The following is a 10,734-nucleotide window of genomic DNA, read 5'->3' on the forward strand; positions in this document are numbered from 1 at the left end:
AGAGAGGGTAACTCGCCCAAGGTCACAGCCAGTGGGCTGTAGCTGGGCCCAGAGCCACCTAGGCAAGCACAGAAGCAGCCAGCTCCCCTCCGGACCCAGGATGTCCCCAGGACACGGCTATCTCTGAGGATTCTGGAAGAATTGGCTGCTTCTTTGACATTTGCTCAGCGGGAACTCGGATGATTAAAACAAATTGCAGCACGAGAAGCAATTATGGATTTTAAAAATGCAAATGTTGAAACCCTCTCTTCCTCTGGAAAGAGTGGAGAGCTGCTCTGACTCCCAGGGCTTCCTGCGTGCCCTCCCCCTCCCTGTCCTCGCAGGCTGGCTCTGTGAGCCGCATCAGCATTCCCTGGGGAGGGGAGGGGGAGGCCCGCTGGTGGGTGGGGTCAAAGGTGTCCTCGAAGTGAGGGTGTGGGAGGGGCCTTACAGGACACGCTGCCCTTGTGGGGAGGATGTGGGGAGAGAGAAGCCGATTGATGGACAGAGCGGCACGGCGGAAGGCAGAAAGCTTCCTCTGTGATGTCACTAGCCTGAGACCGGCTCCTCTTCTGTAAACGGTGTGTCCACGGAGGTGCTGTTGGGTGCAACTAATACCAACCACAGTGGCCCAAGGGTGGGCTCACCTCCTCACTGACAGGAAGTCTCTCCAGCTGTGCTGGTCAGCACCCCGGGCGGCCGTTCTGGGAGCCCCTTTTCTCCTCCTCACGGTTGGGAGGTGGCAGTCACGGTTCTCCAGTCTAGAAAGCAAGTCCCTGCGTGGCACGGCATGGAGTCGGTGCCCTGGAAAGGGACGGAGCACGGTGACGGAGAGTAACGGGCTCCACCTACACCGGCGTCAGAGGCGATGTCTCTGAGCGCTCTCGTCCAGACCAGGGCCTGAGGTCAGAGAGGAAGCCGGACAGGAGGACGGCTGAGAGACCCAGACCCTTCACACAGCACACGCGGGGGCCTGGTCCCGGGGGGTATGGAGGAGTGGGGGGTGAGGGGGCTCGGTTTCCCCCTGCTCCGCTGTGATGCTGGAAGTGGTGCCTCTGGGGTCCTCCTGGACCACAGACAGCCAAGAGCCCTCAAGTCCGGGGCGAGGCGCCCAGTTCCAGCTCGGTCACCCAGGTCCGCTGGCCTGGCACCAGCTACCAGGTGACAACGACGAACATTCTCCAAGTGCAGTAAGCGTCCCGGTTCCCTGGCCACCTTGCTTCTGCTCCGTCCTCCCGGCTTCCACTCTCCATCCAGAAACAAGAGCAGTGTTAAAAAATGTCAATGAGGTACTCACCCCTTTGCTCAGGGACCTCTGACATCTTCTGATCTATAGCCAAACCCAGAGCCTTCCCATGACGTAAAACCCTGTGCCATCCGGCTCCTTCTTTCTCTGAGCCGCTCTCTTACCAGCCCAGAGCCACTTGAGGCTGACAGCAGGACTGTTTCAGGAACATGGAGAAAAAGCGACCTGGAAATACATTGTGAAGTCATTTACTGTGTCAGTCGTCCTTGGGCGAGTCAGCTTGCATTTCAGAAATAGCCACAAGGTTGGAACTAAAGGAGACAGTGATTCCCCGAGCAGAAAGAGCTGCCTTTAGTCAGAGCGACGGGGGTTGGCATTCTTTCACAAGGTCCCAGACTGGGGGCTCACCAGGTCATTGGTCCGAGGGGTGGGGTGCAGTGTGCTGTGTTCTTTAAAAACTCAGGGTGTGTGTTTCTTCTCTTCACTAGAGCTTACACCTGAGAGAGTCCACATAAAACTGCAATTTCACGTGGTTTTTTTTTTTTTTTACAAAACCCGAATCTTTGGAAAACTGGCCCCTACTTCTCACGAGACACCATCCATTAGCTGTCCTCTCTGTTGTGTAACTAGAGGCCTGGTGCACAAATTTGTGCACAGGTGGGGTCCCTTGGCCTGGCTGGCGATTTGGGCTGATTGGGGGGAAAGGGGTGGGCAGCTGGCCAGGGGAGGGACCGCAGGAGGTTGGCATCAGCAGCAAGCTAACCAACAGCCGATTCCATGAAGAATCAGGCTCTCGTCTCCCTCCTGTCTGGGTCTGGGGTGCAGGTGAACCAGATTCGGGGCTGTCAGGGCTCCAGCAGCAAGGTCTGGGTCAGTGCAATCATAACTGCTGGCGGGTCATCCTGTTATTCCGGTCATTCTGGTCATTCAGTTGTAAAGGCCATTTAGGCTTTTATATATATATAGATTAGTTTTGAATGGTTGGCTAAACAAATAATTTTTAAAATAGATTTTTCATTTATTATGAAAAATGTCAAACATACTAAGCAGTAGAGATGAGATTAACATGGGAACACCCCTGGGTCACCCCCCAGAGTTGACAGGTAGCATTCTGCCAGCCTGTTTCTTCAGCTGTATCCCCAAATTTTTGGGGGAGGGGGTAAGCTGAAATATCTCAGGTCAAAGTCAGGACATCCTGTGATTCTACCCATAAATACAACAGTATGACTAAAGAGGAAGACTGAAAAACCATAACTGCATGCCATTGTCACAGTCAGCACAATGAGTGACTCTTCAACGTCATCTAACGCCCGAAGTATGTCCAAAGCACCCCCATATGCATTCGGTGGACATGTCCTTCACTTCTTTCCATCTGTGTGAGTTCCTGCTCCCTCTCCTTTCTGTTTTTCTTTTTCATTTCATTTCTTTTCTTTCCCCCCCCCCTCATTTGTTGAGGACACTGGGTCCTTTCTCCCGTGGAGTTTTGCATCTTCTGGGCTGAGCTGATGAGTTCCCCCTGCTGTGTTTCCCATGCACCTCTGTCCCCGGTTTCTTCTAAACCCGATCGGACTAGAGATTGGGTTGGGTTAAACTGCACTCATTTCTTACTTTGCAAGTTTTCCTCAGTGGGAGGGTTCTTTCCTCTCCCTTACCTGCTGTCAGGAGGCCCACGCATTGTGCGGAAGGGTTAGCAGGTTCGAGGGCGTCTGAAGCTCTCGCCTCGATGAAGTTCACCATCAACCACGGATGATGCTTGTCTAGATGAGGCATTCTCAGCTGGGGCGCTGGTGTCCCCCAGGAGGCAGCCCTTGGTTCTTGGCGGGGGTAGAAAAGTCTTCCTCTTCCAAGGAGTACAGCTCTTATTCCATGGCTCTACACATCACACATAAACATATATGTAGTAGCCGAAACCGGTGTGACTCAGTGGATAGAGCGTCAGCCTGCAGACTGAAAGGTCCCAGGTTCGATTCCGGTCAAGAGCATGTACATTGGTTGCGGGTGTGCAAGAGGCAGCTGATTGATGATTCTTTCTCATTGATGTTTCTAACTCTCTATTACTCTCTCTTCCTCTCTGTGAAAAATCAATAAAATATATTTTAAAAAAACAAACAAACAAAAACAAAACAAAACATATATGTAGTAATCTGTAGTATTAAAACTTCACGGGATGGGGCATGGTCTAAGGGAGGAAAAACGAGTCTGAACGGCCTCCTAGGGGTGTGTGGATCATGAGAAGCAGGTTAAGATGGATGTGTTCATTCCCTAGGGATTGCAAATTGGTGATTTTCTCACACTATTATCTGTGACGGTGATTCTTCTACAAAGAACTTTTCCTTATCAACTCTTTGGTGTTCCTGGAATCCCATCCATACGGGGAAGGCGAGATGTGTGTTTGACGTTTAGCCTCTGTCAGTTTTCAGCACCAAGATTTTCCCCTCCTGTGTCAGTCTGAAGTTACAGATTTCATGCACTTTGTGTGCTTTGGGGCCTAGTTCAGGAGGTATTCTTCTTGATACTCACATGAGGCTTGCTCTGGCCAGGGCCCTCCCCACAGGCGTCCGTGTCCACTGGCATGTCCCAATGGGGTGAGAGAGCTTGCTCTCCGTCATGACAGGTGTCCCGGGCTTATCTCTGACCCTTCTTGTCCTGCACCTCAAACACCCACTTCCCTGAGAAGCCCGGGTGCCTCTCACAGGGAAATGGTACTTAGAGGCCACAGTTTGGGTGCAAAGGGTGCTACATGGCTGTCAGTGTTTTCAGTGGACAGAAGTGGGAAATATTGTTAGAAAGTGAAAAAAAATGAGGTCACAGCTGTTTCCAACTCAATGAAAAATTACAGAGTTTATATTGGACAGCTTCTATATATTTTTCTCCTATGCTAATTATCTTGGTTTCTAATTAATGAAATTAATATAATTATTTAGTTTATTCTACTATATACATGTATAAGATAATTATACACACATATTTGGTTTAACGTAACAATTCTGATCTTTACACTAAATATTTGACTGCTGAACACAATTTAAAACATCTTTCTGTTACTTTTTAAAAGTAATTTGAAATCATTCTTTTGTGTCCAGTTTTGCCACTTTCTACGTAGCTAGTTTTCTCCCTGCTTGCTTTTTCTTTTAGGGATTTTTTTTTTTTTTGCTTTGATGTTTTAAAAAATTATATCAAACATCTACATGGTTACAAAATGAAAAGTATAAAAACAGTAGGTTATAGTTAATTTATTCCATCGCTTTTCTAATTCTGTTTTATATTCTTCTTGTTGGCCTTATTATTTTTAGATTTCTAGTTAATTTGAAATATTAGATTATAGTTTCAGTCTGCTTCGAGTTACATATTTCTGATGTGCTGCTGTTTTTATAGATATCTCACCCTGATAATGACTGTCCTGTTCTTTTATGATTTCTTCACCAAGGCCTTGGACTATTTACTCCTATTTAATGAGACGGGTTTCCCCGTGCTTTTCAGAGGAAGTTCTTGTTAAAGATAATTTCCACAAACAGGGCAAATGATGACGCTCACACCAATGTCAATAAGAACACATTCAAGAGTGTGTTCTGTTCATTAATCAGGAGCCAGGCAGATGTTAGGAAGGGAAGTCAGAAAAGTGCAAGTTCCGCCCTGGCTGGTGTGGCTCAGTGGATAGAGCGTCGGCCTGCAGACTGAAGGGTCCCAGGTTTGATCCTGGTCAAAGGCATGTGCCTTGGTTGTGGGCACATCCCCAGTAGGGGGCGTGCAGGAGGCAGCTGATGGATGTTTCTCTCTCAGTGATGTTTCTAGCTCTCTATCCCTCTCCCTTCCCCTCTGTGAAAAATCAGTAAAATATATATTTTTTTAAAAAAAAAGAAAGAAAAGTGCAAGTTTCTGGGAGGAAAGGAGTGTAGAAATGAATTGCAGATGAAGGAGTGTGTGTGTGTGTGTGTGAGAGAGAGAGAAAGAGAGAGAGAGAGAGAGGAGTCGGGAACCTCTAGAGCACATGTGTCAAACACAAGGCCCGCGGGCCAAATCCAGCCCGCCAGGCCTTGCAATGTGGCCCGCACAGTGCTGTCATCACTGCACTCTGCTGTCAGTTTATGACATTGTCAGTTTATGACTGTTCAGTAAACCATTCGGCCCGCGATTTAGGCTGGATTTTAGATTTTGGCCCCTTCTCTGATTGAGTTCGACACCCCTACTCTAGAGACAGGATGGACTCCGCATGCCCAGCGGCTTCCGGTCACAGAGCTGGGAGCTGCTCCCCAGAATGCGCACCTGCTCCGGCCCGGGGTGGGCACAGAGCTGCGCCTGCCCCTGACGGACAGGGTTCCCGCGCTGTGTGTGCGGGAGATGGCAGGGGCGGCTCTCCCAGCTCCTGGAGGGGGGATTCCCCCGCACGAAGGACTTCCCCCACGGCGCCAACACCAGCCTGGTTCACTGTCTCTGAGGGTGACCCCGGCGGCCCCCATGTTTCCCCCAAGAAAACACATCCGGCCACACCGCACGATGCACACGGGCCCCGCCCATGGAGCCGAACCGTTCCCACTGCTTCCACTGCCCTCCCTCCTGCGCGTCCTCTCCGCGCCCTCTTCCTCTCCCTCCAACACCCATCACCTTGGCCTCGGCCAGACGCGGGCTCCGTACCCGGGTCTCTCTGAATATACCAGCATCTATCTGCTCATATTGTCTTTAGATTTATAGTTTTTCCTCTTTATCATATCTAAGAAGTTGCGCCCCCCCCCCCCCCCTTTATATCTTTGTACTAAAAAGAAGTGAGAGTCAGTTTGATTCCTCCCTCAGGCGCTTTCCGGGGGCTTTCTTGAACTCCCTGGACCTCCATTTCCTCGTCGGTAGAATGGAAGCAGCAGCAGCGCCGAGACTGAGAGGACTCAGTGCACAGAGGCCCCACTGGGCCTTCACGCCTCTCCCTCGGTCCTGAAAGTCAGGCCCAAGTACAAGTGTGCGTCTGCATCCTGGGAATAGTTTTTTATTTTTTAAGACGTGTATTCAGAATGTTTTTAAATTCCTCTTTGAAGCCATGCTCTCTGTTGGGGGGAAAAAAGAATAAAGAAGCCAGGAGCTCGGTGTCTCCTCCCTCTGCCCCTGCCGCCAGGGCTCCCCTCGGGGTCAGGGCCCCGGCAGGCAGAGAGGAAGAGAAGGAGAAAGGCTCTGGGCGCGGTTCACATTTACCCTTTTTAGGGCCCATTTCCCCGCGGCTTTCCTATCGCCGGTGCCACATTTCTGAGCCTTTTAGAAACTGCCAGCCAGGCTAGAAAGGAGAACAAAAGCAGGGAGACTCTGAAAGGCTCAATCAACCTTTTCTAATGCAAATGCGCCCCTGCTTCTCTTCCCGCCGTGCCAGGGCCCTGGGTGCCCAGCTCTGAGCTGCGTGGACGCGGGAGGACAGGCCCTCTCTCCCTCCCCCTCTGGGGGCCACGTGACTGCTCCCCGCAGCCCCCCGGTTTTCTTTAGAGTGTGGTCCCCGCTCCCCGGGAAATGGATGTGGAATTATTGTTCCGGCTGCGACCTAAAAACAAACCCCGAACCCCAGTCCTCAGGTTTCCCAGAGGGGCCTCCGCCGGGGCTCGGACCTGGGCACGGTCCCTGCCTGAGCCGGGAGAAGGGCTCCCGTTCTGGGGAGCTCCCTCGTGGCGTGCCCGAACCCCTGTCTCCCCGCCCTGCCTCCCCCTCCGCCCCCAACGGCTTCACGGCTGCATGGGCACCGGCTCTGAGGCTCTCACTTTGCAGATGGGGCTCAGCTCCCTCAGGACAGACCAGGTGAGAAGCAAACCAACACAGGTGGCTTTCATCGCATCCATCATTACCATCATTATCATCATCGAAATTTCACACGCTCACCCCCTATGGCCTAGCTAATCTCGCTTCTAGAAACCTCTCTCAGAAAGGTGATAGCATGAAAGTATAGAACAAGGCTGTGCGTGACAGCATTTTCTTGTGATAGGGAAAACGTGGAACTAATTAAAACGTCCATCCGCAGGGAATGATAAATAAATGATGGGAATTAATATTTCAGAATTCTGTGAAGATCTTAACAAGAATGAGGAAGAAGTATATATAGCCTTGGGAAAATAGCCATGGTGTATTTCCCAAGGAGAAAATGAGATGGTGGTACAAGATGGGTGATAGGGTCTGATGTTTATAGACAAAGCCAAACCAGGAGGCCTGCCAATGAGCATGCATGCTGGCATAAGCAAGCACACACGAGGTCTGCATGAGCAGAGGGCAGCTGCGGGGACATGGTGGGCGGTGTGGGGTGGGGCCTGAGAGGGGCACGGGCTAGGTCTGTCTCCATCGCTCTGGGTTCCAGCCCCGCCCCTCCCACTGGGACCCAGGGTCCTGGTCCGTTAGCCCCCGGGGGTTGAATCCATTTCTGCCTGTCGGACGCCAAGCCAGGGCACCTTTACAGTCTGCTGCAGCTGGCGAGACCCTGTCTTTCTCGCACCTCCCTCCACCCTCTTCCTGACTTGGCTTCCACAGTCCAGGTACCACACTGGCCTGGAGCCACCTGCCATCCATCACCTCCCAGAAGCATCCTGTCCAGCGGCGCGATCTTTTAGGCGACGCTGCCCCCTGGCGGCGCCTTCCCGCGCTGCAGCCCTCTCCCTGCCTGGGGCTCCCACACCACAGCAGGGGGCTGGTCCCATGAGGCGCACAAAGCGGTGGTGTCCTCAGGCCTGCATTGCACGGGGGTTTATTCTCATTTTAAAAACGAATACAGTTGCATTCTGAGAAACCTGAGACCCAGAAATCTGTAAAAAATAAAGATTACTTGTAAACTCAGAGACACCAACTGCGAACCATTTTGGTATATATCCTGCTCATTTATTTCTCTTTTATATACATCAGTGCATTTATTGACTGGAAAAATGAGATCATCATCTGCAGAGGTTTTAAAAAGTGGCATTTAATATGCTCTGAGTTCAGAAGCAGAAGGAAATGTGAAAAATCAGAAAAGCAGAAAGGAGAAGCTCTTTCTCCTCCATTTAGTTTATATCTGTGAAAATCGACGGTTACTGCCCACCTTCTACATTGAAAGGATGACTTCACCCTTGGGTGCCCTGGGGTCACCCTCCAACCTCCCCCTCAACCCCCAGCCTCCCCTCAATCCCCAACCTCCCCTCAACCCCCAACCTCCCCTCAACCCCCAACCTCCCTTCAACCCCCAACCTCCCCTCAACCCCCAACCTCCCTTCAACCCCCAACCTCCCCTCAACCCCCAACCTCCCCTCAATCCCCCAGCCTCCCCTTCTTCCACCTTCCCCGTGCGGCTCCATGGGAGTAGCCAGGCCTTCTGTGAACCTGGGTGTGTTCATCTGTGTGATTCTTTTTTTAAAATCCTCACCCGAGGGGAATATATATATATATATATATATATATATATATATATATATGGAGAGAGAGAGAGAGGCCCAGTGCACAAGCTCGTGCCCTGAGTTCTGACCCAGCTGGTGCGGAGGGGCCCGAGGCCCTGCACCCCTAGTTCCCGGGGTGCTGTCGCTGCTGGTCTCTGGGGACCACGCGTTGGAAGCCATGGCCCCTAGCTCTCTCTAACAGGGACCCTCCCAGGCCTCGCTGACCTAACTTTGACTTTGTACTCTGTGTGATTACTAACCTTTCCTGAGTGTGTGCGCGCGTGACAGACTCGACCTCTCAGAGTCCGGTGACTGTCCTGGTTAGGTTTGTGGCAAGTGATTTTACTGCTTTACCACCTGTCCCGGCCTTGTCAATGGGGCTGACCCCCATAGGGGCCCTGGGGGGCATTATGGGGAACAGCACATGCAGAAGCGGCAGCCACACACCACTCTGTCATGAGTGACCCACCACAGCTGGCTGCAGTGGCTCCTGCTGGGGAGGCTGGGAGTCCGTGGGGAGCCCTGGGCTGGATGGGGTGCACTCGAGTCAGCCACCCACCTGGGCTCAGCGCCCTCTCTCCGAGCGGGGATGCGTGGACCCTGCCCCGGCCGCCTCCTGGCACCGGGTCCTCGGGACAAGGGCTGGCTCCGGGGCGAGGGGATGCCGGCTGCTCACCCCGCCGCCTGGGACTCCCAGGGGCCATGCTCCCTCCCAGCTCTGTTCCCAGAGGAGCCCCCGATTCCGTGGTCACTCCACACCCTGGTGTGGCCCTCCCGTGGCACACAACGGACTGTGGCCAGCGCCGGGACCCTGGAAACTGGGGACACTTGTTCCGATTCCGAGAAAGAGCCCAGGTCGAACCCGTGACCACGGGGACCGGCTGCTGCCAGCTGCTCTGTGCTGGGGGCATGGCAGGGCCGAACGGAAGCCTGTGCCCTCGCCGCTGGTGGGTGCTGCGTGCCTGAGGGTGTCAGGACTGAACCCACACTTTCTTGGAAGCTGGCCAGGGAGGGGTAGATGAACTCAGATCTTGGGAACCCCAGGGACGGGCTGTGTAGCCAGAACATTCTGGCTCAGGCCTGGGAGTGGGGCCCAAGGACGCACGCTTCTCACAAGCTCGGAGGCGGCTGGCCAAGGCCCACACTGCGTATCAGGGTCTGAGTGACATTTATATCCGCGGTTTCGGCCGGTGTGCAGTAACACCTGGCTGTAGCCGGGCACTGCCTCTGTCCTTTAGTGTCAAATAAAAAAAATGACAACAGCCAAAACCAGTTTGGCTCAGTGGACAGAGCGTTGGCCTGTGGACTGAAGGGTCCCAGGTTCGATTCCAGCCAAGGGCATGTACCTTGGTTGCGGGCACATCCCCAGTGGGGGTGTGCAGGAGGCAGCTGATGGATGTTTCTCTCTCATCGATGTTTCTAGCTCTCTATCCCTCTCCCTTCCTCTCTGTGAAAAATCAATAAAATATGTATTTTTAAAAAATGACAACAGCCAACACAACAGCCATCCAGTGTGAATGAATCAATTATACGTTTTTCTCAGATTGGCAGAAATGTGTAACTTTGCTGGCACGCCACAGGATTGTGGTAATTAGTGTGTGTGCGCCAAGAGATGGAAAAGGTGGAGAACCGCTGCCCGTGTCCATCGGCACCGCCAGACGCAGGCCCGTTTTTCTCTGCTCTCGCTGAAATCCTGAGAGCACCAGGGAAACCCGTCCATCGCGGGTTCCGGGTGATACTTCGGGACGGGGCTGTCACCCTCAGTTTGGGATCCGGGACCCGGGGCCCGGTGGGGCCGGAGCGGCCCCTGCAGCCCAGCCTTGCGTCCTGAGTGCATTTCCGGCCTCCGTCTCGTTAGGCAGAACCTCCATCATCAGGCCGTTTAGAGATGGAGGCGAGCATCTCCATTGATCCGTTTTGACCTGACGATCAGGAGGCTGTGGGTAAGCTCTGGGAGGCTGCCAGGGTTCTGAAAGCTCACCCTGAGGCTGACCGTGTTTCTAAAACCGTGGTCGGCAAACTGTGGCTCGCGAGCCACATGCGGCTCTTCCACAAAATACCACGTGCAAAAAAAATCGGGACTTTTTTAAAACGCCCCGGGACAATTTGTTACAAAGCGGGGCTGTCCCGCTAAAAGCGGGACGTCTG

This window comes from Pipistrellus hanaki, assembly GCF_964339955.1.
Source record: "Pipistrellus hanaki genome assembly, chromosome: 5".
Taxonomy (NCBI): domain Eukaryota; kingdom Metazoa; phylum Chordata; class Mammalia; order Chiroptera; family Vespertilionidae; genus Pipistrellus; species Pipistrellus hanaki.